This window comes from Lissotriton vulgaris, chromosome 11 (assembly GCF_964263255.1).
Source record: "Lissotriton vulgaris chromosome 11, aLisVul1.2, whole genome shotgun sequence".
NCBI lineage: Eukaryota > Metazoa > Chordata > Amphibia > Caudata > Salamandridae > Lissotriton > Lissotriton vulgaris.
In genome coordinates, this window is record NC_141699.1 from 427,453,329 (window position 1) to 427,470,374 (window position 17,046).

Sequence of the window (17,046 nt, forward strand, 5' to 3'; positions counted from 1 at the left end):
GCGTTGGTTGTCGGATGTCGTCAAAGAAGGGCACAAGCCAGCGGCTAGTGACCAGACAACGTGCTGAGCAGCGAGCAGAAGGGCCCCACGCAGATCGTGGAGATGCTGGGAGACTGCACTTAGGTGCTGGAGCTGCTCAGGGTCGGGGCTTCTCGGACCCCAGAGCACTCACCAGAGAATTGCTTCGATGGTCGTGCTGATTAAGAAAGCGTGCAGGTTTTGATGATGGCCGGTCCCTCGAGGTCTCGTCGCACCCACAGATCTCAGCTGAGCTGACGACGTGGGTAGAGGTCAGAGGTGCCAGGGAAGCCGGTTCTTGTCGAGCTGGGCCGTCGGATTCCATGAGGAAGGACTTGCAGCAAACCGCAGAGTTCTTAGATGGTGCCCGCTGGTGCAGGGTGACTACTCCTTAGCCACAAGGGAGAAATCTTGAGAAGAGTCTCGAAGTCCTTTCGTAGAAAGTATTCTTGATTCAAAGATGATCTAATTTGGAAGGGTCCCGCTCCGGCCTTTATCCTAAAGAAAGGGGTGGGTACATGACTAGGTCCTGCCCTAAGGGTGGGACCAGGAAGGGGGGTAGTTACACCCCTCTCCCCCTGCTGGACTTTCCCCAGGTCAGGGGCTGCGCGCCCCTGGAACTGGTTCTAGCCGGCAGATGCGTAGTGAGCACCGGGGTGCCACTCCGCAGTCACCTTCTTGCAAAGCCCTACCTACCCAGAATACACAAACCCTGTCTGGGACGGTGCGAACACCGCCCTTGACAGGAAACCCTTTGTCCAAGCTCTCCTTGCTGGAAGGACTCCCAGCAGCAGGAGGTCAGACTCGTGTCTGTGGTGGCAGCGTCCATTTTGTGGAGCTGAGGCTTCAGTTAACTTTAACCGGGGTTCACAGTTACGTACATGTCGTGTCCCTCTAGAAGGGCGGAATGCTAACCTCGTCGCCAGAATTGGTGAGGGGGCAGCAGCCCGATTCGTATGACACCTTACTCGACATGTCTTGATAACGCGATACCGAAGTTACCGATATGATACGCGTTATCATGGAACAGCCATTGGGTCTTGGTTCCGCAAGCTGCAACCGGGCTCGGCTCGTGCCAGAGCCCAATTCACACGGTTCCATGCACTCTGCCTTCAGGATTGTCAAGGCCTGCCATAGGAATGACTGAGAGGAACTCGGGTGTCCATTTTAAGGTTAGGTATAGGGATACTACACCTACAGCAACGGGCGAGTACGCCACGTGGCCCCAGCTGTCGTGCAGCCAGTTGTGTCAGATTTAGATGGCCATCCAGGGGTGGCATAATACATGCTTCAGCCCCTGGTAGGCCCTGGGTACACCGATGCCCTGAGTTACAGGGTCTGACAGGGCGGCCCAGTTCCAATTGGGTATGTACCTAAGGTACATGGAATCCATTTTAGAGAGAGCGCAGCAGGCCTGGGGTCCTGATTGGCAGGGCCCCAGGTCAACTAAGTTGGAAAACCAGCAAAACACCAGGCAAAAAGTCGGGGGTAACCATAGTCAGGTATCTACCTTCCTACATAGTGATGTTGGCTCTTTGCCGCAGCCTCTACTTGTCAACCGCGCTGATTATTGTTTGCAGCTTTGCAGGTGTATAGTTCAGGATGAAGTTGCAGCCGCTGAGTCAGGCTTATCGACTTCCCTACGTAATGAAGTGGGCTGTGGCCACCTAGCTTAGTTGGGCATCACTCAACAGCAACAGATCTTCTGGTGTCAGCAGCATCAGCTTTCAGCCCACTGTGGCTGTCAACAGACAAGAACATACTCAAAAATGTGAAGTCTTGGGTGCAATTCTCAGCCAGGGGGACACACCACAGAGACTAGGAGACCCACTCAAAAGTACCTGTCCCTCCTGATTACACTTTCCAATGCAGTCAACTATCTCTGGGTGCTCCTCATGGCAGAAACAGCCTGGTTTTCTTCTCATGGGCAAACTCTTCTCCTGTAGGGCACCCTTTTCCCCCTTTCAGCAGGCAAGCTAGCTTCTAGACATTTGGCAGACCCCAGCTCTTCCAGCAGAAAGGGTAGACTTCAGTTGATGTCCCTCCACCACTGGGAGTCTGGCTGATAGGCAGACACAAGCTCTGGTTACAGTGTATATCTTCAATTATCCAGTATTATGGGTATCTTCCATAGGTTCACATGCCTGAATCATTCCCCGTCGTCGGGGTGGGAGTCCCCGGTATATAAAGAAAGTAATGTCACAAAGACATATACATAACAATAGGCCAGAGGCCTCACATTAGTAACATATCCATGTCCTTTTGTAAAAAGGACTAAACTTTGCCCAGGAGCCAATCAGATCTCACCACCCTCTAGAACCTTCCTGGAAGGTGCCCTAGTCCCTCAGATTTTCTACAGCACGTCGTGCTAAGGGAGTCTCCTCTGAGCTCTGCTCAGTTTCTTTATATTTCTGGATTTATTTCCACAATTTTGTCTCAGAACTTTATTCCTATGAGGAATCTTCTGCTTAGCCATGACTGATACTCCAAAGAAGGGACTTTTCAGACCTTGTGCCTCTTTTGGCAAAAAAAAGGCTTCATGTGGATGACAGGCATGAGGACTGCCTTTACTGTTTATATCCTGACCATTCAGCAAAAGATTGTAAAATCTGCCGTACTTTTTCGACCAAAAGTCTCAAGGATAGAGAGGGCCAACTGCTGATATGGCTCCAGAGACGTAAGGACAAAGATCAAACAGTCTCTTCAGGTGAGAGTGAGTGTTCCATGGGGGAGTGTACACTCTACTCCTAAAAGGCCTAGAACTTCATCTCCAGGACCATCTGTACAGCCTCCTCAAAAGAAGACGCCCAAGTCTTCAGAGGATCGTTCTAAGGCTACTGCTGTAAAGGTTTCTCTACAGGATCCTACCTTCAAGAAACCTTTGGTGACATCTTCAGCCCTGCCTGTGACAATGTCGACAGCCACTATCTCCACGACGGTGGCGTCATCTTTATCATCAACGTCGACGACTACTACATCCTCGTCGTCGACGGGTAGGTCTGTTCCATCTATTATTACTATTAAAAAGACCTAGACAACGCCACCGTCGACGAGTACCTCGTCGTCGACGACGAAGTCTAAACTGTCGTCGTCAGCAAAATCTTCGACGACGAAACCCTCTCCGACAATTTCATCGTCGATAAAGTCATCGTCGTCTGTCAGCGTCGACGAGGCCGTCGGCGGGCCCGTCGACGGCGAACCTAGCGAAACCGACGTCGACACCAGCTTTGACGAAGCCATCGACGACGAAGCCGTCAACGACAACACCAGCGTCGACTAAGCCGTCGACGACAACATCAGCGTCGACGAAGTCGTCCACGAAGCACACATCGTCGACGATCCTACTGTCGACGACGTCGTCTATGAAAAAGACAACGTCGACGTCTCAGTCGACTGTCGACGATTCCCCGTCGACGACCATTCCATCGACGGCTGAATCACCTCCATTGAAGTGTACCTATACACACTTCAGGATGACTACGCGTACACTTACGCCAGAATTAACCTCGCCGAGCAGGGTACAACCTTTTCCCCCGGCTCATATCCTGGACACTGAGGACTCAGATGAGGGCTCTATGTTTCAGCAAGCAACAAGCCCATCTGAACTGCAAGTCAAGCTTCACGAAAGCTCAGACTATGAGGATCAGGAACAGGACGTGGAGTACCAGGAGGAAATCCAACCTCCACCGCTTCCACAACAACCTATGGTGTGTCTCCCAGCTTCAATTGTGACAGTTGCAGCTGCAGTTTCTCATTGCGGACTATAAGCAGAGGTTCCCGTCCACTGCTCCACCTCAGCCAGTGGTGACACAATCACCTGTGACACCTACAGTGGTCACACCGCCTCCTAGATCTCGACCGGCTCCTTTAGTTCTCCAACGAGAGCCATCTCATTCACGTCCTCTGCCTTCCTCTGATGAGGAAGAGGAAGAAGAAGAAGAGGAGCAGCAACGTGAGGAAGGGGAGCTTCAGGAGGATGAATGGGATGAATATGTAATTTCAGGTCCCGCATCCCCTGTGCAGGCACAATCGGATTCTCCCCCGGAAGACATTGGGGGCTTCCACAACATCGTAGAGAGGGCGGCGTTACGCTTCAGCCTCAAAGTCACGGCAACACCACAAGATTGCTTCCTTTACGATTTTAAAGACCCATACCAAAAGACGGTACGATCTATTCCCATCATTGATCACGTCTGGGACCAAGGGGAGAAGATAATACAGACCCCTGCATCTCTGATGCCAGTGCTGCCCAGACTGGATAAAAAATATAAAGCTCCGGACTCTGCCCCAGCTTGCCTTATCGGCCATCCGAAGCCTGACTCGGTAATAACCTAGGCGGCACAACGCAAGTCAAAAAATCCTTCAGCTGCATTGACTGCGCCACCAGATAAGAAGGTCCGAAAGCTAGACAACATAGGAAAAAAGTTTTCGTCCATGTCGGCTTTTAAAGTGCGTGCAGCAAACTCTTTGGCTCTACTGGGGCGTTATAACCGCCAAATGTGGGCAGACGTAGCTCCATACTTGGGTTCACTTCCAGAGGAGCAGAAAGAAGATGTGAGGAAGATTCTCCTCGAAGGCGAGCGCTCCGCCTCGGAGATGATTGATGTGGCACTGGATATCGCATCCACAGGTTTCCGACAGCTGGCAGGAGCTGCAGTCCTGAGACGCCAAGTTGGCTTAAGGCAACGTCCTTTCGGCCTGAAGTTCAAGCCAAGGTTTTAGACATGCCTTGTGACGGTAAACTTCTGTTTGGTCAACACATCGATGACATGCTTCAAGGTATCAAAAAAGATACAGATACCACAAGGGCTCTAGGTACTCTTCAATACAAAAACCCTTCCTTTCGAGGCTCCAGAGGCAGAGGTCAGTCCTTCAGAGGCAACAATCAAGGATACAAATCCACTTACAGCTCAGGCCAACAATATAAAACCCAGTACCAGCAAAGACAGCAGCAAAACCAGTCGTCCTACAACAAGTCTTCCTTTCGCGTAAGGGGGGGGGAAGAAGGACACAGGCAGAAGACAATGACTTCTCTCTGCCATAGGTCTCCAGTTTCTCTCCACCTTACAAAGTTGGCGGGAGAATTACATCCTTCCTTCACAATTTGCAGCAAATTACGACAGATCAGTGGGTCCTCCAACTTGTTCAATTCGGACATTCTCTAGAGTTTGTGGAAACTCCTCCTCAAACGCCTCCAATCCCAATGCAACACAAGAATCTAAAGCTACTACAATTGGAAATGTTCCTCATGCTCAGAAAAGGAGCGATAGAAAAAGTTCCCCGAAATCAGAAAAACAAGGGGTTCTATTCCCGATTCTTCTTAATTCGAAAAAAGGTGAAAAAATGGAGACCTATATTGGACTTGAGAAACCTCAACCAATACCTCAAAAAACAGTCATTTCGCATGGTGTCCATCCAGGAGGTGCTGCAACTCCTCAATGCAAACGACTTTATGGTGTCTCTCGACCTTCAAGACGCTTATTTTCATATTCCGATACACAAGAACCACAAACAATTTCTCAGGTTCAAAGTGGCTGGCAAGCACTACCAGTTTCGAGTTTTGCCCTTCGGCCTAAAGTCGGCCCCACGCATTTTCACCACGTGTCTGTCTCCAGTAGCAGCATACCTTCGCCAACATCACCAGGTATTCCCGTACTTAAACGACTGGCTAGTCAAAGCACCTACTTACGCAGGCGTGACCAAGTCCTCCGACGCCTATCTACAGCTCTTCAATGCTCTGGGACTCACACTCAACGAAGAAAAATCTGTCCTTCAACCGTCCCAGTGTCTCACGTTCCTCGGAGCTGTCCTAGATACTGCTCGAAGGAAGGCCTTCCCTTCACTAGAACGGCAAGTGAAACTGAGGACCTTGGCCACCCGGATTCAGTCCAAAAGATCTATCACCGTGCGCCTCTACAAGTCCTTGTTAGGGATGATGTCCTCGAACATCCTGTTGATCCCACACTGCCGCCTTCACATGCGCCCACTTCAGGAGGCGCTTTCTGCTCAGTGGACTCAATGCAGGGGATCCTTCGACGACGTCGTCCGGATAACTCCTGCCATAGTCCAGGCTCTGGACTGGTGGCTTCAGTCTCAAAATCTACGACGAGGCCTATCCTTCATACTTCCAATCTCGCCACACGTAATAACTACGGATGCGTCCCTAGAAAGATGGGGGCGTTCCTTCAGGACCTCCAAATCAATGGGCAGTGGTCCCTGGCAGAGAAACAACTGCACATAAATCTCCTCGAGTTGAGAGCGGTATACCTGGCACTAAAAGCGTTTCTACCCAGGATCAGGAATTCCCCAGTGCTTGTGAGAACAGACAACACCACCACAATGCACTATCTAAACAAACAGGGGGGAACACGCTCTCTATCGTTGTCTCAAGAATCTCAAGAGATTTGGAATTGGCTTCTCCAACACAACATTTCCCTTCGGGCGGAGTACGTCCCAGGGACGGACAATGTCCTGGCGGACTCTCTGAGCAGGCAACGTACCATGTGCCACGAGTGGGAGCTAGATCGTCATCTTCTCAGCTCGGTATTCACCCGATGGGGCACGCCACCTGTGGATCTGTTTGCGACTCACCACAACGCAAAATGCCAACATTACGCAAGCTGGCATCCCCAACAGGGATCCCTGGGGAATGCATTTTCGATCGGTTGGTGCAACGTCTTTGCTTACGTATTTCAGCCTTTTCCCCTGATTCCCAGGGTTCTCCGGAAACTGAAGGCGGAGCATTGCACCCTGATCCTAATAGCTCCAGCGTGGCCGCGCCAACATTGGTTCACAGAGCTTCATCTCCTATCACTGGAACCGCCAATCCTATTCAAACCTTGCCCGACTCTCCTAACAATGAACCAAGGTCAAGTCCAGCATCCGGATCCAGCATCTCTCAGATTGTCGGCTTGGCTCCTGAGTTCAGAGAGTTTCAGAACCTAGACATTTCTCAAGAATGCAGGACAATCTTGGCTCGGAGAGTACCAACAAAACGTATTCTCTTAAGTGGAAGAGGTTCTGTGTATGGTGTAAAGCAAATAAGATACACCCCTTTTCTTCCACTCCAGCACAAATTCTTCCTTACCTGCTCCATTTAGCGCACTCAGGACTGGCGCATGCCTCTATTAAGGTTCACCTGGCTGCGATTTCTCGCTTCAGGCGTTCATCGACTGGCTCTTCCCTCTGGTCCGAGAGACTAGGTAAACAGTTTCTAAAAGGCCTTTTCAGGACATTCCCTCCGGTGAGAGCTTTACCACCCACCTGGCAATTGAACATCGTCCTTGCTCAACTGATGAAACATCCATTCGAGCCAATACACAAAGCTGACATCAAATACCTGTCCTGGAAAACCGCTCTCTTGCTAGCGCTCACATCTGCAAGGCGTGTTGGTGAGCTGCAAGCTTTCTCCATTTAGGATCCTTTCTTGCAATTCAAACAGGACAGAGTGATCCTACGAACCAACCCTAAATTCATCCCTAAGGTTCCATCTAATTTTCACTTGAATGAACCTATAATTTTGCGGACTTTTTTCCCAAATCCACTTTCTGCAGCGGAGAGGTCTCTTCACTCTTTAGACCTCAAGCGTTGTCTGAAATTCTACATTCATCGAACAGAACAGTTTCGGAAATCCAACCAGCTGTTTGTTGCTTTCAGTAGACCTAGAAAGGGCCTCCCTCTGACAAAACAGAGCATTTCCCGTTGGATCTCGGCAGCAATAACTTTCTGCCATCAGCAGGCAAATCATCCTCTGCATTCTAGAGTGAGAGCTCATTCTACCAGAGCTGTCTCTACTTCAATGGCGCTCTTTGCAGGAGTACCCATTATCGACATATGCAGAGGAGCGACGTGGAAGACACCACATACGTTCACCAAGCACTACTGCTTGGATTCTGAACTCATGAAGGATGCAGCTGTGGGTCAAGCAGTACTCCGTCATCTATTTCACTAGAGGTGAGCCTTCTCTTTCATCCCACCTTCCTACTGCATACTTGCACATTTCTTTATTTCATTGTTTTTGAGGTACTTGTTCTATTTCACAGATGGTATTCTTATATCGTGTGACTTTACATGTTGTACCTTACGAAATGTGCTGGATATTGCTTGTTACTCTGATTCAGGCATGTGAATCTATGAAAGATACCCATAATACTGCATATGCAAAGCGTTACTTACCTGTAACTGCAGTTATCCAGTATTGGTATCTTTCATAGATCCACATGCAACCCACCCACCTCCCCTGGAAGGGCTCACCTTAGCTCTCTCAGTAGGTACTATTTAGCACTGTGCTTACGAAAATCTGAGGGACTAGGGCTCCTTCCAGGAAGGTTCTAGAGGGTGGTGAGATCTGATTGGCTCCTGGGCAAAGTTTAGTCCTTTTTACAAAAGGACATGGATATGTTACTAATGTGAGGCCTCTGGCCTATTGTTATGTAGATGTCTTTGTGACATTACTTTCTTTATATACCGGGGACTCCCACCCCGACGACGGGGAATGATTCAGGCATGTGAATCTATGAAAGATACCAATACTGGATAACTGCAGTTACAGGTAAGTAACGCATTTCTTACTCCGCGGAGTGCTGCCTTCCTTGTTTCACAACCTTCAACTGGAACAAAGTGCATGTATTGAATTCTACTTTTATACCCATTTTCCAGATAAGGGCTCCACTCTCAAATGTTGGAACCATCCTTTATTTATCAAGTGGCTTGGGCTACTCTCCAGAAATAGCCTTTTGTTTAAAGCAATGCTTCTCATAGCATGTAGCTCTGGGGCTGTCTCAAAGCAGGAGCCCCAACCACATGGGCACAATATAGTATAAGGTTTATGCGCTTGGCTGTCAACAGCCTTTCTAAAGCAATGACCAAGGACTGGCAAAAGAGCAGGACAGACTTAGAAACCTCTTCACATTGAAACCTAGAAACTGCAGTCTCACCGATACCATCTACCAAATGACAGTGCACGGGAAGCATGAATCGGCAACCCCTTGCTAACAAAGTCTTTATGGAATTTCTAAAGTTATCCAGTATTTGGGTGTCTTTCATAGATTCACGTGCCTTAATCATTCCCCGTCATCGGAGTGGGAGTCCCACGGTACATAAAAAAGCAATAATATGCACCTAATAACCAGAAAACCTTGGTAATAAGCAACCAGGAAGTAAAGTAGCCCTAGGCTACAAGAGAAAACCTTTGACACTCATGACTATCATAGTCATTTTGTATAGTCCAAACTGCAGCCAATCAAGCGACAGCACCCACCAGAACTATCTTCCCAGTGGCTCAGACTCTCATATTTTCTACCGCACGTCGTGTGAAGGGACTCTCCCTGAGCTCTGCTCAGTACTTCACTTTTCTGACTGATTTCTCTCCTTTAGGATGTCATCTACTAAAAAATCTCTCTTCAGGCCTTGTGAATCTTGTGGGAAGCTTCAGCTTTTTCAGAAGATCCCCACAAAAAGAGCATCTACTGCCTTTATCCTGATCATGAGGTGAGAGAGTGTAAGATCTGCAGGACCTTCCCTCGGAAGACCCTCAGAGATAGGGAAGGATGCCTACTTCTGTGGCTGCAGAATATTAACCTGGATAACCCTTTATCTGAGGTGGGAAGTGTGGCTTCAGGGTCATCTGTATCCTCCAGAATGAGGATGGCTGAGGAAGATCCATCTTCTGCTGAGGCTAAGGTGTTGAGGAAATTTCAGCCCTCCAAGGGTGCTGGCTTGCCTTCTGCAAAAAAGGCTTCTCCACCTTCTGGATCGTCATCTGTATCGCCCCCTAAAAAGACTGGAAAGTCTCTGGCGTCTACAAAGCTTCCTGAGAAGGTTTTTCCTCCGAAGAAGACCTCGCCATCGACTGAGTCGTCGACGGCTCCTTAGTCGACGTTTATCATAGTCGACGCTACTTCAACGTCGACCGTCACCTCCTCGTCGCCGAAGCCAAAGATGATAATGTCATTGGCCTCTTCTCCATCGACGCTGGTCTTTGTTTCAGTAAGACCTATCTCGTCGACTAAGGTAATACCATCGATCATCGACGCTCCGTCATCGGCGACGAAGGGAAGAAAGATCCCGTCGACAAGTGCTCCGTCGTCGAAGACCCCCCGTTGACGGCTACCTCGTCGACGAAGACTGATTCGACGTAGACGACCTCACCGTCGACGAAGACATCGTCGACGAAGGATGCCTCGTTTTAGAAGGTATCGTCGACTAAGATTACACCATCGAGAGAAGTTAAATGTCTCGTCGGCACCATCTCCTTCGACGACGGCACCGTTGATGGCAAGACAGTCTACGCCTCTATCAACTTGCACTGAACTGCAAGTATGGTCCTCCACACCATCTACGGCCGCCTTTGCCCCACCGGCTATTTGCTTGAAAGACGTGGCTCGTCATTGCAAACACTATCACCACTTAAATTGCCTGACCAATTGCTGGATTCTGATGACAAAGAGGAGTAATCTGATGTAGATGAAAGGTTCCGCACTGCTACGAGTCCGTCAGAATTGCTCATTAAATATCAGGAGGAAGATCAAGACGAGGAACCGTTCTCTGAGCCTGTGGATCAAGCTCCTGCCACGATGCCCACAGCACAGATGCTTTTGGCCCTTCTCAATAATTTACAGTTCATGTTAGACGACTACTATCGTCGTTTTCCTCCATCTGAGTCGGCGGGGTCTCCCATGCCTCAGGCCTCTGCATCTTCTTTGAGATCTCCAAGACCACCTTCTCCAGCGCCATCTCACCAGTCTCAGGAGGCTAACACCACGGATGAAGATAGAGAGGAAGGAGAGATGGATGACAAATCTGTTCTGTCGGAGTGGGATGAGTACCAAATTCAGACGCCATCACCTTCTGCTCCAGCTACGGCTAACTCCCCTCCAGTAGAAATCGGAGGCTTCCATCTCCTGATGGAGAGAGCTACTAAGAAATTTCTAATCCCAATGGAAACTAAGAAAGACAATTGCTTTCTTTATGATTTTAAAGACCAACCGCGAAGGCAAGCCAAAACTATTCCCGTCATTGACTTCATATGGAAGGAAGGATTAAAAATTATGGCAACGCCCAATTCTCTTCATGCTGTTGCCCCGGTTAGACAAGAAGTATAAGGCACCGAACAACTCCCCTGCATGCCTTATAGGACAACCTAAGGCTGATTTTGGTCGTCGCCTAAGCGGCACAAAGAAGGGCCAGGAACCCCTCTTCGCCTATATCTTCTCCACCAGATAGAGACAGCAGAAGATTAGATTCCATCGAGAAAAAGGTCTCCACGATGGCAGCAACAACTGTACGCGCCGCGAACTCCCTAGCGATATTGCGGAGATACAACAGGCAAATGTGGTCCGACATCTCCCCCTATGTTGAAATGGTATCGGAACCTGCCAGATCTGAGGCAAAGCAGATATTGCAAGAAGGCGAACTTACTTTGGCAGAAATTATCAACGCAGCATTAGATGTGGCGTCTACAGGATTCAGGCAGCTAGTGGGTACAGCTGTGTTGAGAAGGCAGGGATGGCTGAAATCCACATCTTTTCGCCAAGAGGTCCAAACCAGGATAGTTGACATGCCATTTGATGCAGAGTTTCTTTTTGGCCAGCATGTTGACGAGGCCCTCCAGGCTATCAAGAAGGACACATAGACGGCGAGATCTTTGGGTAGCCTTCATTTTCGCAGGTCGTCCGTTCGAGGTGCTAAAGGGCGTGGTTCTTTTTCCAATAGAGGAAACTACAATCAGCAGAGGTCATACCAAACCTCTCAATCTAACCAGAGATATCAGTCCTACAAGCAACATTCTTACGGACAGCGAGGTAATTCCTACACACGGACATCGAGGTAATTCCTACACACAGTCAAGAAGAAAGCCCTCCTACCGTGGAAGAGATTCCACTAAGAAGCAATGAGAGACGCCTCCTGCCACCATCTCTACCCTCCCCTCAGTCAAAGGTTGGAGGAAAAATATCCCAATTCTAATCGAACTGGTCTGCAATCACTACAGATAAGTGGGTCCTGGATATAGTGGCCAGGGGCCACAATTTAGAATTCATCAAGATCCCTCCAAATTCTCCTCCCAAGGGCCCACCTCCAGTTCATATCAAGGAGTTGTTCACCCAAATAAATTTGATGATAAGGAAGGGAGCGATCAAAAAGGTCCCTTATTTGCAAAAAGAAACAGGTTTGTACTCAAGATATTTCCTCATACAGAAAAAATCTGGAGAATGGCGCCCCATCCTCGACCTGCGCACCCTCAACAAATACCTGAAAAAGTTGTCCTTCCGGATGTTAACGCTTCAAGAAATCCTCCAGCTTCTTTCAATGGGGGATCATATGGCCACCCTCGACCTTCAAGACGCTTATTCTCATGTGCCGATCCTCCCCAGACACAGAAAATTCTTACGATTCAGAGTGGCTGGCAGGGATTTTCATTTCAAAGTACTCCCCTTTGGACTTCGGTCAGCACCCCGTGTTTTCACAAAAGTTCTAGCTCCGGTGGCAGCACATCTACGCTTAGCATTAAAATCTTCCCATACTTGGACCACTGCCTTATCAAGGCGAGTTCTTTTGCAAAGGCAAGCGCACACGTTCAGAGATGCCTATCACTATTCCAGTCTCTGGGTCTCATCAACTCATCTCATTCCGTCGCAAAGAAAGTCCTTCTTGGGAGCCACACTGGACACCCAACTCTCACTCAGGCTTTCGTCTCAAAAGAAAGACTACACAAGATCTGCAATCTAGCTCGCCTATTGCAAGAAAAAGAGTATGTTTCAGTCCGGCTGTTCAAATCTTTCCTAGGGATGATTTCATTTTGCATCCCCTGATACCCAACTTTCGTCTCAGAATGAGACCTTTACAAGAGAAACTCAACCTCCATAGTTGCAGGTTTCGGGGTCGTTCGACGACGACATTCACATAACTCCTCGGATGAGAAAAGCCTTTCTCTGGTGGCCTCAGATAAAGAATTTGAAGGAAGGATGTGCATTCCTGGCAGAAGTACCACATTTCACCATCACCACGGATGCTTCTATCGAGGGATGGGGAGCACACCTTCAGGGTATGACGGTCAACGGAAAGTGGAATGTGCAACAAAAGAAGTGGCACATCAATCTTCTGGAGCTGCGAGCCATTTTCTTGGCCTTGAAATCCTTTCGAACAGTCATCCACGGGGCCTCTGTACTAATTCGGACAGACAATACAACAAGTATGCATTACTTAAACAAACCGGGCGGTACAAAGTCGGCCCTGCTCTCTCAACAAGCCCAGGAGATCTGGGACTGGGCATTGGGACAAGGGATCAGCATTTCAGCTGTCCATGTTCCGGGAATCTCCAATGTTCTAGCGGATTCCCTCAGCAGATCTTCAATTTCCAATCCCGAATGGGAGATCCATCAACCAACGTTGGACCGAGTCATTCGGGAGTGGAGCCACCCCGAAAAAGACCTGTTGGAAACAAGTCAAAGCCGCAAATGCCCACACTTCTCAAGCTGGCTTCCCCACAAGGACTCGTGCGGGAATGCGCTTTCAATGAACTGGTCTCAGATATATGCCTGCGCCTTTCCTTCTATTCCGTTGGTTCCCAGAGTCATCCGCAAGATAAAGAAACAACCTTGTCGCCTCATTCTCATTGCTCCCAGATGGCCTTGCCAATACTGGTTCACTGAACTTCTCCTCCTTTCGGAGTGCGATCCCATTCAGTTTCCACCAATACCGAACCTTCTGTCCATTCAGGAGGTTCAAATCTGTCACTCGGACCCAGCCTCCTTGAGATTAGCAGCTTGGCTCTTCAACACCTTGAATTCGCACACTTAGATATCCCTGCGGATTGTCAAGAAGTTTTAGCCAATGCTAGAGCACCTGCCACGATTAAGATATACAAACTCAAATGGAAAAGATTCTGCATCTGGTATCAATCTGCCAATTTACATCCAATTCATGCCAGACCAAAACAGATCTTACCGTTCTTTCTTCAATTGGCAAAATCAGGTTTATCTCATTCCACGTTGAAAGTGTTCTTAGCAGCTATCTCAAGGTTCCGTCAGGATGGTTCTAACTCTCTCTACTCTACTAGAGTTATTCAGCAATTTTATAAAGGACAATTTCGAATGTTTCCTCCTATCCGGCGTCCGCCTCCATCCTGGCATTTGAATGTGGTGCTCGCTCAACTCATGCGTCACCCCTTTGAACCTAATCATAAAGTGGATCTTAAGTTCCTTTCTTGGAAGGTATCTCTGCTTTTGGCGCTGACATCAGTTAGGAGGGTCAGCAACATTCAAGCATTCACGATTACGTCACCTTTTCTACACTTCACTTCCAATTCAGTGGTGCTTCGTACTAATCCCAGCTTCATGCTTAAGGTACCTACGGATTTTCACCTTATTGAACCGATAATTCTGAAGGTTTTCTTTCCAAATCCTCAAACAAGTGGCCCAAAAGAGCCTTACATTCCCTTGATGTCAGGAAGTGTCTCAAGATCTATCTTCAACGAACTGCTACAATTCGGAAATCAGCTATTTATAGCATATGGAAGATTACGTCAAGGTTACTCTGTATCCAAGCAGACCATAGCAAGTTGGATGTCTGTGGCAATTAGTCTGTGTCATCAGCAGGCGGGAAGGCCTTTACAGACAACCCCGAAAGCGCATTCTACGAGAGCAATCTCATCTACCGCGCTCTTTGCTGGTGTGCCTCTACATCAGAGCGGCAACCTGGTCCAGCAGACACACCTTTACCAAACATTACTGTTTGGACGCTTCAAGTGATGGAGATATGTCAGTTGGACGGCTGTTCTCCGCAATCTTTTTAAATAAGGTGAGCCTCTGTTCTCCCTCCTCCACTTGCTCTTTTTAGACGCTTATTTACATGCTTTTATATATCCTGATCTAGTATACATGTGTAAGCACTAATGCTTTTATATATGTTTATGATATTACTTATGCTTCTTTATTATATGTATACTGTGATACAAGGCGCGTCTAACGAGCAATATGTTATGTACTGCAATCTACTCTGATTCAGGCATGTGAATCTACGAAAGACACCCCAATACTGGAAAAGAACAATCGTTACTTACCTGTAATCTGTGGTTCTCCAGTACTGGTATCTTTCATAGATTCACATGCAACCCGCCACCTCCACTCAGAGGCTGTTTAGGCTATAATGTTTTGTTTCACTCCAGTGCGAGAAAATCTGAGAGCCTGAGCCACTGGGGAGAACGTTCCGGTGGGTGCTGTCACCTGATTGGCTGCAGTTTGGACTATACAAAATGACTATGATAGTCATGAGTGTGGAAGGTTTTCTCTTGTAGCCTAGGGCTACTTTACTTCCTGGTTGCTTATTACCAAGATGTTCTGGTTATTAGGTGCATATTATGGCTTTTTTATGTACCGTGGGACTCCCACTCCGACGACGGGGAATGATTCAGGCATGTGAATCTATGAAAGACACCAATACTGGAGAACCACAGATTACAGGTAAGTAACTATTGTTCTTATCCCTTCTTCACTTCAGTGTCAGGATCTCCATTCTATAACCATAGCAATGGGACAATGCACTTCAACTGTCTGAGGAAGCTGTCCTTATCCTCCAAATTGTGCCATGCTAAACGAGGGGCATCCAAAATGGATCCCACTGGCTTCAGTGCTCAGACAAACTTAGAGTCCTACTCCCACATAATGTACTACATTCATACTCTACTCGCACATGCACCTGACATACATATGGGGTTTTGGCACAAGATCTCATCCTACATTGCAAGGGTCAAACACACAACAAATGTTCAACCCTAGACGCCATAATAGCCCAAAATGAAGCGATAAGCATAGACAACATAGTTCCAACTGACTGGTCAGATCACCACATCAACCAAGGGGAAACACCCCCGAACCCATCTCGAAAAACTCTGCAGTGGTCTAGAAACCTCAACCAGATCCCTTAACCGACCTGGAAAAAACACCATCTTCTACTCCCTCATCCTTCCGACAACCTCACAACAGAGGAGCTTACAACTCATTACAACACAATAATGAAAAGCGCCTTTGACTAGATCGCCCCCCTGAAATTATAAAGGATCGGAGACCAGACAAGTTAGAGCTCCTGAAAGACCCTAGAGAGCTAACTCATCCACAGCCCACCTCTACCAGCTCAAAAGAGAAAGCAGGAAACACAAAAATCACATCCTAGAAGAAAAAGCCACATTCTTCCGCATTGTGCTTGACAAAGCAAGAAACTGCCCCAAACAAGTTTTTAACATCATCAAACAACAAACCACCATAGTTGCTCTTCCTGTCTCAAAGGAATGATGCAATAACTTTGCCAAATTCTTCAATGACAAAATCACGAAGATCGAATTCTCCCTGCACCACCACACGCAGGCTTCTACTAGCAACTCTTCTCCCACAATGGAGGTTAACATAATCTTGGAACACTCTCTCCCAGGGACTACCAGACTCAGCCAGTGCTCAAGCCCTCCAGAGCACAAAAGAGTTGGAAGACAATTCAACACACTCACGGAGGAGGACATTTCAATAGTGATTGAAAGTTCCAAGCCCTCCTCTCACTATGCAGACCGACTCCCAGCCTCCGTGGCAAAAAACCTCAACCACGCCTTAACCCCTGTGTGGCCCAAGATAATAAACAGCTCCCTGAGCAACAAGATTATGCCTGGCCGCCTCAAACAGGGGCAAATTACCTCCCTGCTTGGAAAAAAAGGGGCACCGACCCGAAGTAACTCCACAATTTCAGGCCTGTCTCCAACCTTCCGTTCCTGGCAAAAATCCTTGAGAAATGTGTTCTCTTCCAACTCAGCCAACACATTGACACCAATAACCCACTTGATTCATACCAGTAGCGTTTCAGGAAGGGATGCAGCACGAAAACAACGATACTGTATATATATCAGATGACATTCACAAATCCCTAGACACAAATGCTGCCTGTTTATTCTCCTAGACCTATCTGTGGTCTTCCACACGGGCGACCATAAGCTACTTTTGGACGCCCTGCAACAAATCAGAGCAGACAGCATAGTTCTGCAGTGTTTCA

The 17,046-nt window shown here is 48.0% G+C and overlaps 1 protein-coding gene across 2 annotated transcripts in view; it reads left to right on the plus strand.

The window, feature by feature from the left end:
• SLC23A2 (solute carrier family 23 member 2) overlaps nt 1-17,046 on the plus strand; it is a 1,215,437-nt gene that overhangs the window by 851,131 nt on the left and 347,260 nt on the right. The window lies entirely within an intron of this gene.